The sequence below is a fragment of the Ostrinia nubilalis genome, chromosome 2, assembly GCF_963855985.1.
Source record: "Ostrinia nubilalis chromosome 2, ilOstNubi1.1, whole genome shotgun sequence".
NCBI lineage: Eukaryota > Metazoa > Arthropoda > Insecta > Lepidoptera > Crambidae > Ostrinia > Ostrinia nubilalis.
The window spans coordinates 9,931,332-9,936,897 of NC_087089.1; positions in this window are offsets into that span (position 1 = coordinate 9,931,332).

Genomic DNA, 5,566 nt, shown 5'->3' on the forward strand with positions numbered 1-5,566 from the left:
GAACGCGTGCGGCGCGTGGGCGTGCGCATGCGGCACCAGCGGCGGCGCGCCCCCCTGGTAGTGCACGTCGCCGCGCCAGTCCCAACTCTGCTCCAGCGGCTGCTGCGGGAACAGCTCGCCGCAGCCGCCGTACTCGCGCAGGTACCCGGGCTGGTAGGAGTGCAGCGGGTAGGGCTGGTAGTGCGGCGGGTGGTGCGCCGGCGCGTGCGGCGCGGCGGCGCGGTGCTGGCCCACGCCGCACCCGGGCTGCGGCGACATCTTCAGGCCGTAGGACGCGAGGTGCGCGTGGTTGGTCTCGAGGAAGGCGTTCATGGCGGGGGCGGCCGACGCCGGCGCATAGCCCCACTCGCCCGCCACCATCCACGCGGCGGGAGCGCCCCGCTGTCGCCGGCGCTGCGAATGTCACTCTCTCTTCGCCCGCAGAACTCGTCACGTCCTCGATAGCGCCCACGTTACCATAACTCTCCTCTCCCGCTCGCGACACCCTGTTAAAAATAAAGAGATAACGTTAGACACCGCATCGTCATTATACGGAATTTAAACGCCCTCGCCGATGCATAAAACGTTCCTAACCTTAATAAGGTGATCATAACCTTCCGAGACAAATTCAAAACCATTTCTCAAAATAATAACACACATTCGTGCACCCATAACCGGCGACGAGCGTTTATTTATAATAAAAAATGTGAGGCAGGTACTTTTGGACATTAAATTAAACTGTGGGTAAATTTATAGGACATTTTTATATGCCTGAGACAAAAATTTCGATTGTGTTCGTGTATATTTAATTTTACTTTATTTGTTAGGTTGGCTCCAATCGCTTTTATGGTCGTGGTTTAGCATCGATAGTTTATTAAAATAGTTTTATGAATGATAAAAACCAGTTTTGCTGCGGCGAGCCTGCAACGACCTGCACTTTATTATACCTCGTCCTTTTTAGATGTAATTATTACATACTAAAACAGCAAAAACGTGCATTTTCTACCTAGTTAAGGTTTTTTATAGTTCTTTACTTTCTTGTATTGTGCGACTCTACATTTTCAACGTATGGTGTCAGGCCGGCACAATCCAAGATTGAATATTAACAGGTACATATTTTAAAATTACCAAGGGAAGGAGATTGATATCTCTGCCTAAGGATTTTTTTTTACTTTAATAGATTAAGAAAGAAAGTACGATAGGGACGATGGCACTAATCACAAAATTATATAAATACCAAATTCGGTATTAACGAAAAAATACAACAAATGAATCGCTAAATAATCAAGATTGTAAGGGCTATAATCGAGAAGGTGTGGATCCAGGGCCGGATTAACCATCTCGGGGCCCCTAGGCACAGCTCGTTTCGGGCCCTCCCACAAAACCGCAAATTAGAAATTTAATTTTTACTGCCTACATTACGAAATAGAATGAAGGTACCATCATCATCAACAACAGACTTCAGTCATCACATTGCAAAGGTATACGCCTTCCTTCAAGTGAAAAGACTTTCGCCACTATCTAGTACAGCACGAAGTATCGGAGTCATTTAAAAATGAAACAAAGAATAAGAAAATCTTGCATATTTTTATAAAACTAACATAAACATTAAAAAATAAAAATGTACATAAAGTCATGTAAACCAAAGCAGTAATACCAAACCAACTAGGCCAGTAGAATAAGACATGAAAATCAATCAAATCGGAAATAATTCCTACAAAAGGTTTTCTTGTTTTAATTAGATTTTTCCCGCGGCTTCACCCGCGTGAAATTTCGTTTGTCACAGATCGTCATAAATTATAGCCTATTATTCTGGGTTATAAACAACAACACTGTAAAGTTTCATAAAAATCCGTTCAGTAGTTTTTGCGTGGAAAAGTAATAAACATCCAGACATCCAAACTTTCGCATTTATAATATTAGTAGAATGGTTTCATTTGTTGCTCTTTAAGACTATCCTAGGTTTTCGACTTCGACGGAGTTGTGCTTAAGTGGTGTAGCCCCCCGAAAGGTGCATTTTTGCTGTTTTACGGTTATACCGTGTAAATCACTTGCAGTATCGAAAACTGATCTTCATGATGATTGAAGGACATTTAATCCTGCATTGAATAAGACCAAATTTTTTCATAAAAATTATTTTTCCCGCTAACTCCCGTTCCCGTGGGAATTTTGCAATATCCTGTTGTAACTAACTTTTAAGTGTACTAAGATACCTTAATGCCAAATTTCAAGCGTCTCACTTAAGCGGTTTAGATTTTTCATACAAAAGGATTTTCCCGCTAATTCCCGTTCCCGTGGGAATTTCTAAGTATACTATAACCTGCCCAGGAGTAATAAGAATAATTGTGCCAAGTTTCGTTTAAATCCGTCGAGTAGTTTTTGTTTCTATAAGGAACATACAGACAGACAGACAAAAATTTTACTGATTGCATTTTTGCCATCAGTATCGATCACTAATTTCACCCTCACCCCCCTCGAGATCACTCTCTAATAGTTATTTTGAAAATATATTTCATGTACAGAATTGACCTTTCTCCAGATTTATTATAAGTACTAGCTTTGGTCGCCCGCTACTTTTGGACAAACCGTTCTCGTGCCTATCTTCGACAAAGTAGAAAATATACGTATAATAATTAATAACTAGAGATTGCAAACCGGGCCCGGTCACCGGACCCGGTAGGTGAAACAACTTGTGTTGTTTATACCAAATCTACCAAAGTTTTTTTCCTTTCACATACAACGTGTTTCTGACAATATCCTGTAACTCTAGGGGTTAAAACCACTTTAAATAATCGCATGGCATTAAATTTTTTGTTTAATTCAACAATTTCTTTCGCCTTATTTTTCATCTATCTATGTATAGTTACTTATATTACTTATAATAAATCTGTAGAGAGGTCAATTCTGTACATGAAATATATTTTCAAAATAACTATTAGGGGGTGATTAGTGATCGATACTGATGCCAAAAATGCAATCAGTAAAATTTTTGTCTGTCTGTCTGTATGTTCCTTATGTTCCTTATAGAAACAAAAACTACTCGACGGATTTTAACGAAACTTGGTACAATTATTGTTCATACTCCTGGGCAGGTTATAGTATACTTAGGAATTCCCACAGGAACGGGAATTAGCGGGAAAATCCTTTTGTATGAAAAATCTAAACCGCTTAATTTAGACGCTTCAAATTTGGCAGGTACCTTAGTAAACTTAAAGCTTAGTTACAGGATATTGCAAAATTCCCACGGGAACGGGAGTTAGCGGGAAAAAACATTTGTATGAAAAAATCTAAACCGCGTAAGATAGATGAAGGGGGTAAAACTGGATCCACGCGTACGAAGTCGCGGGCGGCCGCTAGTACAACATAATTCTCTTTTTCTCTTCTGCCTCGCCTTATTCCGATTCCCATTACACGAGGTCGACTTTCCCAATCATGCGCCGTCCATTTGATTCTATCTTGAATGCATAAAATAATTCGCCATAGTTAAATAAATTGAACTGGGTGTCAATTTTGGTACAAACTCTAATTAATAAGATGGATGATTATTATCTTCGAAAATATGCGTATAGGAACACAAATGTTCTTAAGACATTTTAACTAGTTTTTATTCATAGGATAGCCTTAAAGTTACGGGAAATTAAAAGGAACACGTATAGAAATTTTCATAAAATACTTTAACGCCCATATTCGCAAACGGTGAAGCAGCAAATCCAACGCACAGCGTTGTATAAAGCTCTGCGATTCGTTCGTGTCACCCTGTGCGTGCACGCGCACTGTGAGACCTAATAGTAATGTTTGTGAATGCGAGCGTAAAGGTAACACACAACCCGGCCGGGTCCGCCGGGCCCAGCCGGGTTGGCGACGAAAGTAACCGGGCCCGGCCGGGTTGAGAAACATACCGGGTTGCAATCTCTATTAAATACCTCTCTACGTCCAATGGCTCGTCACCCGCAAGCTCCAAAGCCTTGAAAAGGGCCACTTCAACCAGCATATTCCTATCAAGCCTCGCGAGTTGGATTCGTCTATCCTTATTCATCCCAGTGCAGCCGTTCCTTTACTACGGTTGATGCACCTCTTCCTTGCACTCTCTTGAACAACTCTAGTGTTATCTACTGTGGCTGCCCCTCTTCCTTGCACCCTCCTGCACGACTGCGTTGCTAAGTCTTACAGCTGGTCCAAGATTCGACTCCAAAAATCAACAACCGGTTCATATTAAAACGCTGAAGAGTTTGTTTGTTAGTTTGTTTGAACGCGCTAATCTCAGAAACTAGTGGTATGATTTAAATAATTAGTTTTGTGTGTACTAGCTAGTAAATTGAGGAAGGCTATAGGATATATGCCATCACGCTACGACTAATAGAGACGAAGCAGTAAAGAAAAATGTTGCAAGCACGGGAAATTGTATTCAAACTATTTTCACGCGTATGAAATTGATTTTGTGGCGTCGAACCTTGGACCAGGCGTACGGTTAGGCAACGCAGTCGTGCAGTAGGGTGCAAGGAAGAGGGGCAGCCATAGTAGATAACACTGAGTTGTTCAGGAGAGTGCAGAGAAGAGGTGCAGCAACCGTAATTAAGGATGAAGGAGGAACAAGGATAGGTAAATCCTGTGGGTAAATCCAACTCGTGAGGCTTGACAGGGATACGCTGGTTAAGGCGCCCCTTTTCAAGGTTTGGGACCCTGCGGGTATATTTTCTACTTTGTCGAAGATAAGCACGAGAACAGTTTGTCCAAAACATATGAATTTGGTCTTATTCAATGCAGGATTGAATGTCCTTCAAATGTCATGAAGATCAGTTTTCGATACACTAAGTCTATTACGCGGTAACGTAAATGCGCCTATTACCGCCAGTTTAAGCTGACTTCGGATAAACGTTAGAAAATTAGATTTATGACGTGGTGATAGAAAAGACACTTTAATTTATTTATAACAATGATGAAGTAATCTTTGAATTCAAGGAGTAACAATGAGTATTCAATCACACAATAATTAATAAATAGCAATTTAATCTGAAAAAGCAGTTGTTTCTATTACCGACCTATAGACGAGGTGTGTTTCTATTAACGTTTTTTCTGTTTCTATTACCGACCGCTAAGAATATTGCTCTTCAATTGGGTATATTCCAAGAGGCACGGGTTCGATTCCCGCTCAGAGGCTCGGGAACCACTTGATTTTTTTAAGTTAAATTTGTTTTGCTTTTTAGTTTTAGTTAAATTTGTTATTTTTTTTCAAGTTATTTTTTTTTTATTATTAAACGAGAAAAGGCACGCTTCTCGAAAATAAATAAATAATCAAGCAGAAATAGTAGAATAAAAAATTCCTCAATTATACCTACTTGATTACGCGATACCCGGTCTTCTACTGAGTAGTGGGGGTCATTATTTAAACTATATTTGAGTTTTAATAAAAAATAATTTTCATTTAATATTTTATTTTTATTTTTAATTTGACTATAATTTTTAATTCGTTTTTGACTGATGTTTTTGATTTTAATTGTGTGTAATTGTGTATTTTAATTTTAATTATGGACAATTGGACACTGTCTGTATAATTATTTTTTTATTAATCCAAAAGATCTTAAAAAGT